Genomic DNA, 12,398 nt, shown 5'->3' on the forward strand with positions numbered 1-12,398 from the left:
CATTCCACACCTTTCAGCCCCAGAACTTGGACCGAAGCTCCAAAGGTGGTGGTGTTTCCATATTCATAAATGATGCATACACCTCTAGACTGGTAGCCCAACATAACGCATCTAAGATACTGCAGATGCAGCTAACATTGGGTAAGACAGCGATTCAGGTTGTAGCCTGCTATATGTCCCCAACCATGTCCCAAGACACACACTCCACATTCCTATGACCCTGGAGAGTATTAGGGTCCAACCTAACACTCTCATACAGAGTGACTTCAACTACCCCTCCATTAACTGGGTAAACTACTCTTGTACCAATACACTTGCCCAATGTTTCCTGGGATTCATTAATTCCAGTGCTCTGGACCAGCTCGTTCTTACCCCCACTAGAGGTAGCAACATCCTTGACCTGGTCATTAATAACATGGATGACTGTTGCTCTACACCAATAGTCAGCTCCTCCTTGGTTAGATCCGACCACAAATTAATCACCTTGAAATCCCCCCCCCCCCCCACAAAGGTAACTACCATGAAAAACTTCTCCAAAGCTAACTTTGGGCTCCTAAAAACAGAGGTGGCTAACTTCACGGCACCCATGCAAATGGAGAATAGTTGCATGAACCTGGTTCAAGGCTCCAGAGAGCACCCCTGCAATACCAGGCTACAACTCTTACCACATTTTTCGGCCACCAAACCAGGATCGAAACACTAAGGATGGAGGAGTGTCCATATTCACCAAGGATATTCACACCAACAGGTTAGTTGTCCAACACAATGCATCTGAAATTCTCCAGGTGCAACTAGCACTAGGTAAGACTGCAATCTAAATTGTAGCTTGCTACAGATCCCCCACCATGCCCCAAGATTCTCACTACACCTTTCTAAACATACTGAAAAATATTAATATACAACCAAATACTAGAATACTGGGTGATTTCTACTACCCTGCCATTAACTAAGAAAACTACTCGTGTACCAACACCTTTGCCCAACAGTTCTTGGAATTCATAAATTCCAATGCCCTGGATCAACTAATCCATAGCCCCACCAGGGGTTCCAATATCCTAGACCTGGTCATTACCAACATGGGAAATCGATGCTCCACACCTATGGTCACCCCCCTCATTGGTCAGGTCAGACCATAAGCTAATCACCCTTAACAGCCACATCCCACCCCCACCCACCCCCCAGTAAGGAAACCTCCATAAAAAATTTTTCCAAAACCAACTTCACGCTACTCAAGTCAGAAATTACAAACTTCATGACACCCATGCAGACGGGAACTGAAAGTTTGACTGCTGAGTCCTACACTAAGGCACTGTACGAGCACATCCACTCATGCATGAATCGTGCCATCCCAAATAGAACCAAGATGTTCTCCTCCAAAAAAAGGAAGCCAATCTGGTGGTCCCCTGCCATAAACAAACTTTACAACAAAAGGAAGAAACTGTTGCAGAAAAGAGGAAAATCCCAGGATGCAAAAAACTCCCTTGCCATCCTCAGTAAGAAGCTGAGATCCCTCATAAAATCCTCCAAAGCTAGTTACGAAAATAAAATTGCCAAAGATTCCAAAGACAACCACAAGGCATTCTATAACTATGTCAAGAATCTAAATGACAATGCTCAGATCTGCTCTGAGCTACAACAGAATGGCATTAAATATACTGATCCCAAGGATATTGCCAATATCCTGGCAGATCGATTCAGTGCCAACTTCACCCCTGCTCTCACCCCCTAGCTGGCCCATCTCAATACTGGAAGATTGCCAAATTCCGGTAATAATGGCCACACAGGTAAAAAACACAGTCTCCAAAGCTAAGAATACAGCATCCATTGGACCAGATGACATCCCAGGCTGTGTACTACATGAACTACAAAATGAACTGGCATCTCACCTAAGTGTCATGTTTAATCATAGCCTCACCTCAGGTTCTGTGTCCACTGAGTGGTGCACAGCTACAGTTATCCCACTCCACAAGGGGGATCCACCTTGGATCTCAGGAACTACCGCCCCATCAGTCTGACGAGCCTGATCTGCAAGGCCATGGAACGTATTATCATGGAACTTATAAACAAAGACATTGGCAACCTTAAAACACTGGACCCCACCCAGTTTGGGTTTGTGAAGGGCTGATCTTGTCTCCTGAACCTAATTGACTTCTTCAAATCAGTCTTCAGAGCCGTGGATGAGGGTAAGAAAGTTCACACAGCCTATCTGGACCTTGCCAAGGCCTTTGACACCATCCCCCACTTTGGAATCATAGATAAATGTACTAAGCTGGGCATTAATCCCTATGTCACTCGATGGGTTGCCAACTGGCTTACTGACAGAACCCACACTGTAAAAGTAGCTGACTCCAAATCCAGCTCCAGACAAGTGACAAGTGGAGTACCTCATAGTTCAGTCCTGGGACCTCTCTTGTTTAGCATTTACTTCTCTGAAGTACAAGCCAACACTAAGGGACTCTGGCTAACAAAGTTCACAGATCATTGCAAACTGGGAGCCATTATTGAATCCCCAAGTGATGTTGATACTCTACAAAAGGGCCTTACAGAAACAGATTTTTGGTGCCAGAGCCATGGGCTCAAGCTCAATGCCAAGAAATTTATAGTTATCCCCTTTGGGAAAAAACATATACCCATGAATTACCACATAGGTGGCAGTACACTAAACACCGAAGGTGTGATAAGAGACTTAGGGACACAGGTGGACAGTGGTCTCACCTTCAATAACCACATCGCCACAACAGTGAGGAAATCCTTCTATGTGGCACACCTCATTACTAAGGGCTTTTCATCCAGAAAAAAGGAGGTCATTGTCCCACTCTACTCATCCCTCATTAGACCCATTATAGAATACAACGCCCCATTTGGTATGTACCTCTCAAGACATCTGCAACAACTGGAAATGCTGCAGAAATACCGCACTAAAAGAATCACAGGCCTAAAGCAGATGCCCTATGCTGACTGCCTTTAAAAACTCCAGCTATACTCTGTCGCATATCGTCTACTCCGAGGCGATCTCTGCTTAACATACAAGGCCATGTCAAACCCAGAGCTGTTGGACATGCTACACTTAAAGAAATCGCAATCCCTCAGAGCCACATGCTCCAGGGATCTAAACCTTGTCATCACAATAAACAAAACATGCTGGAGGTACAGGTTCCTGACCCAAAGACTCCCCAGACTCTGGAATAGACTGCCCATGCATGTCAAGCAGAGCACCTCTTTGGCCCTCTTCAAAAGGAACCTTGATGATTGGATGGGAGAAAGGAAATTTACCCTGGGGATCACGTCAGTCGCCCTGCTAGACAGGGGTCCATGGAAGTAAATAGTGTGGGAAGAAATAGCCAGGGAATTGTTGTCGCTAGATTTGTATAGGCCCTAGGGCTGATAGCCTAGTACCAACCTATGAACGTATGACCGCTGAATCATACACCAATGCACTGTATGAACACGTACACAAATGCATGGCTCTCACCATACCCAATAGAACCAAAATGCTCTCCTCCAAAAAAAGGAAGCCAATCTGGTGGTCCTCTACCACAAACAAACTCTACAAGAGAAGGAGGAAACTGATGCAGAATAAGGTAAAGTCCCAAGACTGAAAAAACTCCTTTATCAGCCTCAACAAAAAGTTGGGATCCCTCATCAAATCCTCTAAAGCTAGCTATGAAAACATAATTACAGCAGATAGTAAAGACAACCACAAGGCCTTCTATAGTTATGTAAAGAATCTTCACGGCAATACCCAGATTTGCTCTGAGCTATACCGTAATATTGCCAGTATACTGGCCAACAGATTCAGTGCCAACTTTACCCCTCTCACCCCCCCAAAGGATCATTCACAATGCCAGTAGATTGCCACGCACCCAGTATTACTGTTGCACAGGTTAAAACAGCACTGTCCAAGGCCAAGAATACAGCTTCTATGGGATCTGACAATATCCCTGGCTGTGTTCTACATGAACTACAGAGTGAACTGGCACCTCATCTGTGTGCCCTGTTCAGTCACAGCCTCACCTTGTCCCTACCAAATGGCGCACTGCTACAGTCATCCCTCTCCACAAAGGAGGAGCGACTACAGACCCTGGGAACTATCACCCCATTAGCCTGCCGAGGCTGATATGCAAAGCTATGGAACGCATCATCATGGACCTAATAAACAAGGATATAGGGAATCTCCAAACTCTGCATCCTATACAGTTATGTTTTGTGAAGGGCAGATCATGCCTGCTCAGTTTGTTTGACTTCTTTGAGTCAATCACCAGAGCTGTGGATGAAGGCAAGGTGGCTCATACAGCCTATCTTGATCTGGCCAAGCCTTTGATACCATTCCCCACTCAGGAATCATAGAAAAACTCACTAAGCTAATCATCAACCCCTATATCACTAGGTGGTTTGCAAACTGGCTCACAGATAGAACTCACAGTGTAAAAGTAGCTGACTGCAAGTCAGACTGCAGACCAGTCATGAGAGGAGTCCCACAGGGTTCGAACCTAGGTCCTCTCCTGTTTGGTATCTACTTCTCTTAAGTTCAGGCCAACACAAAAGGACTCTGGCTGTTAAAATTCACAGATGATTGCAAGTTGCGAGCTATTATTAACTCCCCAAGTGATGCTGACATCCTACAGAAAGGCCTCACTGACACCAACGGCTGGTGTCAGAACCATGGCCTTAAGCTCAATGCCAAAAAATGTGTCATCATCCCTCTTGGGAAAAACCCAGTTCCCTTGAATTACCACATTGATGGTAGTCCACTGAACACAGAAGGCATTATAAGAGATCTGAGAACACAGGTTGACAGCAACATCTCTTTTGACCACCACATTGCCACTGTGGTCAGAAAGTCCTTCTATGTGGTACATCTCATTACTAAGGGTTTTGCATCCAGGAAGAAAGAGGTCATTGTTCCCTCTACTCTTCCCTCATTAGGCCAATCATCGAGTACAATGCCCCATTTGGCATGTACCTCACTAGACACCTGGGACAACTGGAGAGGCCACAAAAGTTCCTCACAAAGAGGATCTTAGGTCTTAAACACTTGTCCTATATGGACAGACTCAAAAAACTGCAACTATTCTCTGTCTCATATCGCCTACTTAGAGGTGATCTCTGCTTGACGTACAAAGCCATGTCTGACCCAGCTCTGTTAGAAATGCCACAGCTAAAGAAATCCCAATCCCTCTGCACCACATGCTACGGAGACCTCAACCTCATTGCCACAATCAACAGAACATGCTGGAGGGACAGGTTCATAACCCGAGACTGCCCATGCTATGGAATAGACTTCCCATACATGTCAAGCAGAGCACCTCACTGGCCCTCTTCAAGAGAAATCATGATGAGTGGATGGGAAATAGAAAATTCACCCCAGTGGCTCTACTCGACAGAGCACTGGGAACTAAGGTCAGGTGGCAAGATGCCAGGGTAATCCTATGTGCTAGGCTTATAAAGGCTCCATTAGCCTAGTACACACCTATGAACCTATATGCAATGGTGTTCCTTGAACTAATGAGTGTGTATTATAGATGTTTTTCATTGTCGTGATTCATCAGCAAATTTTTTCTTTGCAACAAAATATCACACTTGATTTTACTTGCAGTCTACATTGTTTCACTTTATACCTGATACATTACTTCAAAAATATCTGTCTATGCCTAGATATGATAGTTATGAAACAGTCAAATAAATAAAACTGTGACTTCACATGGAACCTGTGTGTCTGCTTCCTTGCTTGATTTATTTTGTAAAATAAATGAAACTGAAATTTCACATGGAATATGTATGTTTGTTTGTTTACTTATTTATTTATGTATAAAGTTGTACTGGCTAGTAATAATTAGACAAAAAAAAGTCTGTCTAGTGTATAGGAATATACATGGAATAAAAGTCATTTATTTCTTGTGATTTCACCTCTCACCGTTATAGTGCAGAGAGGAAAGTCTTGAGAGAAACATTTAAATGGCTAAAGTAGTTACTAAAGTTCAAGATAAAAGAGTACAGGACAGTAACTTTACTCAAAAGTGTTACACAACAGAATTACGGTACAAGTGGGAAAACAGAGTCCATATGATTCAAACATGACTAGTCACTCCCCAGGAAATACCCCCTACAACTTATACCCCATTGTTGCTATAGCACAGGTCCTTACTGCGCTTTCCAGAGCTAAACACACTACAGCAATGAGCCTTGATAACATCCAGGGATACCTCCTATATAGTTTGAAAAATGATGCCTCAGGCCCACTAGAATGTTTATTCAGCCACAGCCTCCAGACAGACTTCATCCCTAGAATGCAGGACTGCGACGGTCATCTCTCTACATAAAGGTGGACCATCAACAGACCCAGTGAACTGCAGACCCATAAGCTGGCTTAATCTTATATGCAAGGCCATGGAAAAAGTTATCAAGGATCTAATAAATACATAGGAAATCTTCAAACACTGGACCCATCCCGTTTAGTTTCATCAAGGGTAGGTAACACCTACTAAACCCAGTGGACTACTGTGACAAGGCCACTTGAGCCATGGATAATTGGCAAAAAAGTGCATACTCAACCTGGTAAAGGGATTCAACACACGATCTCACTTGGGTATTATACACAAACTCAAAAATTTAGACATAAATCCCTATGTAATCCGATGGATAGTCAAATGGCTCATGGAGAGGACACATGAAGTTAGAGTAAGGAATCCATCTACACAACTACACCAGCTACTAGTGTACATTTAAATGTTTCTCTCAAGACTTTCCTCTCTGCACTATAACAGTGAGAGGTGAAATCACAATAAATAAATGGCTTTTATTCCATGTATTATTCCATGTATAGCAAATATAGAGGATTTTTGGGTGACCAAATCTGCAGATGACTGCAAGTTGGGTGCAATGACTGATTCCTACAAAGATGTAAGTGTCTTTGAGGAGTGTCTGAGAGTCAAGTAGCTGGTGCCAGAAACATAGCCTAATACTCAATGCCAAAAAATGCATATTTATACCCTTTGGGAAATTGAACATCCCTGCAAATTTCAACACTGATAACACTCTCCTAACAGTAGACCCAGTGGTAAGGGACTTGAGAACTCAGGTTGACAGTAACCTGAACTTTGATCACCATGTTTCCACAGTGGTGAGAAAATCTTTCTATGTGGGGGCAAGTTGTAAGTTATAGCATGGCATCCAGATCTAAGGAGATTATAATTCCACTATACTTATCCATGATTAGACAAATAATCAGGTACACTGCACTCTTCTGTATGTACCTGACCAGGCATTTCCAACAACCATAGTGGTTACAGAGAATCCTCATTACAAGAATACAGGGTGTAAAAAACACGTCTTATGTTGAAAACTCCAAACTCTTGTCCCCGTACTCAGTCTCCTACAGACTACCAAGGGGCAATCTATACCTAGCCTACAAGGTCTTCTCAGATCCAGCCTTAATGGATACACTACACATTCACAAAACAAACAGCACAAGAATTACAAATTCTAAGTATCTAAACATCGTCTGTGACATAAGGCACAGGCATACACCAGTCTTTCTAGTCTTTGGGCATTGACAACTACAAAAACTGGGGCATGAATGGCCAGGCTTAAAAAGGCTCAAGGGCCATTAGACTGGTAATCTCCAATGAGGATTTATTCTGTTGAGTTTCAAATGCATGAAATTGCTTTCCTTACAAATCTGTGTAATAAGAGCAAGTTAGAGTCCGGAGATGCATACAATAAACAAAATCAGCTATAGTGGAATGTAGGAAAACATACAATACTGGTTAGCAATGAGTTTCTCTTTAAATAAACTATACTTTACTGGGTATGACACTGCTGTATACAATGTATTTTATATAGCATATATCATGGACAGAAGTAGGTTAAAAAATAAAAAAGACAACTGTGTACACAAGTCCCAGTATAAACATGTGCCTGATCCTCATATTCTCACAGTGAAAAACTGATGGTGTAGAATCTTCAAGACACAGAAACATTTCAACAATGGGGTTAGGTCAGGTTCAGTGGAGGGAAGCCCCTAAACCATTATCAAAGGAAATAGCAGTTCACAAAAACTGATAGGCTGGAAAAGAGCCATAAAGATGACAGAGTGGACTACTGAGGATAAGAAAGAAATTATGTATTGTTACTATTATGCAAGAATTTATTTATTTATTTTATTTATTTATTTTCTGTTGGTTTACCAGGATAGTCCATTGGGCCAAGAAGAACCCGTTTTCAATGGAGTCCTGGGGAGAAAAGCTCCAAACAATCAAAGTTACAATCGGTTAATCATGATAATTATACAAGAGTAAGAGATTCAAACAAACAATTACATAGTATTAGAGGAAACAATACAGCTAGTACAAACTAGAGCTGAAACTTTTACAAATAGTACAAACTAGTAATGTAGCATACAGGTGGTATAAACATTCAAAAATGGCTCAACCAAAACCATCTAATCTTAAATGCAAAAGAAGCCCTGAATTTCCAGATAGAAGATATTCAAAATGATTAAAAGAGAAATCGGAGGAAAGAAAAATAGTTGCACAAGAAAAACTACCAAAACCATCACATTTTTGTGTTCATTAATACAAAAGATCCATGAAAACCATTATATAGACAAAAATGTTGGGCCATTTGGAAGAAGAAGCAACCAAGGAAGTGTGAAAAATGTAAAGAACAAAACCCTGAGATTTTTGAAAGGCCTGAAAAATAAACATGGACATGAGAAAGAAGAGATCTGATTCGTTGCAATATTTATGCAGGGAAGAAAAGCCAAAATAATTGATACCAGAAAGCATCTCCAAAGATATTTGAAGAGAAATATAGGCAAAGTATGTAGGTATGGAAACTTTCACCACCAAAACAGTGTAAGAAACTTCTCTGTGTGGAGGATATATCTAGTTAATCACTGTATATTAATCAGCTCTACCTCCACTCCAAGGTCTTCTCTGGTACAGTATGCTGATGACTCAGCAGTCATCTCCATACCTGATACACTCTCTGATCTCCTTTCTGTCCATTCAAAAATGGCTCAACCAAAACCATCTAATCTTAAATGCAAAAAAGTCTAAGCTCTTGCTTTTTGTGCCAAAATCAATGTATCATCTAAACTCTACTTTCTCTATCTCTTCTTACAATAACACACCCATCACAATAGAAACCTACACCAAACTGCTTGGGGTCATCATAGATGACCAACTAAATTTCGACCTATATGTACTAAATAACATTAAGAAAACACACCAAAAACTTGGAGTCCTCTACAGGAACAAACACTTTTTATCCAGTAAAGCCATCTCATCCCTATCCCATGCCTATCTACTACCAGCCCTTCTCTATGGCTCTCAAGTGAGTACTTGAGTTGGTGAGTACCAACTTACAAACTACCCTTATCTCTATATTAGAAACTACCTATACCAAGGTTGCTAAATTTGCAGCAGAACTCCCATATCTATCTCACCACTGCCTAGCACTCAGGAAACTAAACTGGTTAGAGTTTTCCCATAGCCTTCTCCTCTCTCAGCTTCAGATTACACACTCTATACTGCACCAACTATCTTTTTGTCCCAGCATTTCCTCTATTATTTATTTATTTGACATTTGTTGACCGGGAATGTCTGACTGAGCTTGTGGCCTTTTTCAGCAGAGGCCTGGGGAGAAAAGCTCCACAAAGTATTTCATACACCATAAGCATGCATTATAATGCTTGGATTGACAATTGTAACATGAGAGTTTAAAGGTGTGATTTACAAAAAAAGCAATAAAACCAAATGTTAAAGTCTTTCATATATCTCCAATACATAAGGACTTCACCATATAGATGGGAAGTAATGACAATTAACTCAGAGTTTAAGAAAAGAGTATAGAGGTATTGTATATCAAATCTTAGTTCTTATAGGCAAACACATGTACATCAGTAATCAGAATCAGAGGGGAAGTTGATAGAGAGCAGATGACAGAAAACGTATGGCTATGTACTCCCCACCCAGGACACTCTGGAGCTCAGAACAATCTCTCCTTACCATATACAAGCCAAAGATCAACTTCTGCAAAAACCTTTACCAGCTGAAAACTGAAATAAACTTCCACTTGACATTCGAAATCTTAAGCCCAAACATCATTTCTGAAATGCATTAAAGAAGCACCTAAGCAAAATAAGACTTTGTCAAATGTAAACATCCCCCATATTGACCTTTACTTCTCTCGGCCGACCTGTCTCCCCTCCCCCCTGCCCCACCTGTACCCCCACCTCCTTTCCCTTCCACCTATTTATCTCTATTACTCTTACTTCTTAAATCCCTATCTACCCTGTACCTCCAATTATTTATAGACATAAACACAAATTTTTGGTACCTAACTACTTCTTTTCCATGACTACCTCTCAGCTGAACTGAAGATAAAGAATGTGAACATTTCTAGTTCTGCAATATTTGCTCTGTAGTACAATACTCTACAGATTTGAGAGGTTTTCGAAGATATTAGTTATCTCATGTTCTTATTCTCTAATTTGCAATTTTTGTTATATTTTATAAATCAGATTTTATATAACTATGTTTTGATGTGTATGTAATAGCTATGTAATTGTGGAGCTTTTCTCACCGGGTGTGCACTGAAAAAGGGCTTCAGCCCAGCTGGACCAACCTGGTCAACAAATGTCAAATAAATAAATAAATAATCGGATAATGGTAGTAGAAATAGTGAACTTAAAGTCATCCTAAGTAAAAAAAAGAATAAAAAAATATAATTTGAAATATTGTACAGAATTAATAAGTATTCAACAATAATCCAAGCAGGGTAGGCAGTTGAAAATCCTTTATTAAGTACACAGACAAGTGATTCAAGTAAAACAAAACTAGAGTAATAGTTTCCTCACCAGCTTTCTAACAATATATATATATATATATATATATATATATATATATATATATATATATATCTCTATGGGTTACCTTCATTTGATCGAAATTTCATTTGATCTAAACTCATTTGATCAAAATTTCATTTGATTGAAAACCAGTATTCAAGACAAATAACAGGGATTTGCCCCCTCCCCAAGGTCGTGCAACCTTGAAGTTGGTATATATAGCTAGGGGGGTGTGGGGGGCACAGCCCCCACATTGGATGATATGGGGGGGAAAAGCCCCCCACCTATTTTCATTCAAAATCTGTACTTTTTGTGTTATTGTCTTCCCCCACCCCCCTCCACACCCCCCCTAACTATATATACCAACTCCAGGGTCGCACGACATTGGGATGGGGGACCAATCCTTGTTATTTTCCTTGAAGTGTACTGAATTACTGGTTGTCAGTCAAATGAAATTCCGATCAAATGGGTTTCAGTAAAATGGGCTGTTGATCAAATGAAGGTAACCCATATATATAAATATATATATATATATATATATATATATATATATATATATATATATATATATATACTTTTTATCAGACAAGGGAGTGGTTTATTGTGCTGTAAAACAAAGTGTTATTGGTATACATGTTAAATTCACATCCCTTCTCCCATCAGTGTGATATTTGAGCTGGTCCTGCCCTACTTAGTAGCTGTTTTAATAATTTAACCCTTATATACTTTAAATAAAATTAATGATGATGTGGTACCTCTTATTTAACCAGCTTATTAAGTCTGTGATTTTATCCAAGATAATATACTACATGGCTGGAAATATATAAACCTTACACTATTTGGCAATCTAAAAAAATATATATAAATATATACATATACACTTTGCATGCAAAAAACAGTTGTAAAAATCATATTTTATTTCCATAACCTATTGTTAACAAAAATCATTTTCGTCCTTCTAGACTTCTTCAGGTCTGTGAACAAGAACCCTAAAAACTATCTACAAAAATATTATTGTATAATTAGTTAGTATTGTTATTGCACATCCCCCCGAATTTATTAATCTGCTGTGCAGGTCTTGCTTAGTCCTGCACGGCAGCAGCCGTTTAGGAGCAGGACAGCAGCGTGCCATGCATATTAATGAGGTGTGCTGCCTGAGCTCCTAATCTTACACAGAGCGTTTAAGAGTGCAGGGGGCATGTCTGAGAGTAGAGCTCTCAGAATATGCACGTCCCCGCAATGAAAAACAGCAGAAAGACCTAAGAAATGAGCGAGACCACTCATAGGTGTCCGCATATCCCCACCAACATTCCCCCTCATGTACAACAGCAAGTAAATACAAATAAATGAGCAAAAACTTTTTTTTTAATTAAAAGTCTGATTAAAACTAAATATAGGTGTGCGGGTGTGCCCAACGATTAACTACAGTTAATGCAACTTAAATGACTGAAAAGGATAACAAGGAAGATATATGCAAATGAAGCAGCATAGCAATAGTGTAGTAGGCAGAGCATTCGCCTTACAAGCTGGCATTCCTAGTTTGAGT

At 40.4% G+C, this 12,398-nt stretch overlaps 1 protein-coding gene across 1 annotated transcript in view; it reads right to left on the bottom strand.

Moving 5' to 3' along the window:
- Window positions 1-12,398, bottom strand: part of PLA2G15 (phospholipase A2 group XV) — a gene marked incomplete at its 5' end in the record, with an annotated part of 2,054,678 nt that overhangs the window by 760,373 nt on the left and 1,281,907 nt on the right. The gene's annotated exons all lie outside the window — the stretch shown is intronic.

The sequence above is a fragment of the Protopterus annectens genome, chromosome 8.part0 (genome assembly GCF_019279795.1).
Source record: "Protopterus annectens isolate FY-2018-M chromosome 8.part0, PAN1.0, whole genome shotgun sequence".
Classification (NCBI taxonomy): domain Eukaryota; kingdom Metazoa; phylum Chordata; order Ceratodontiformes; family Protopteridae; genus Protopterus; species Protopterus annectens.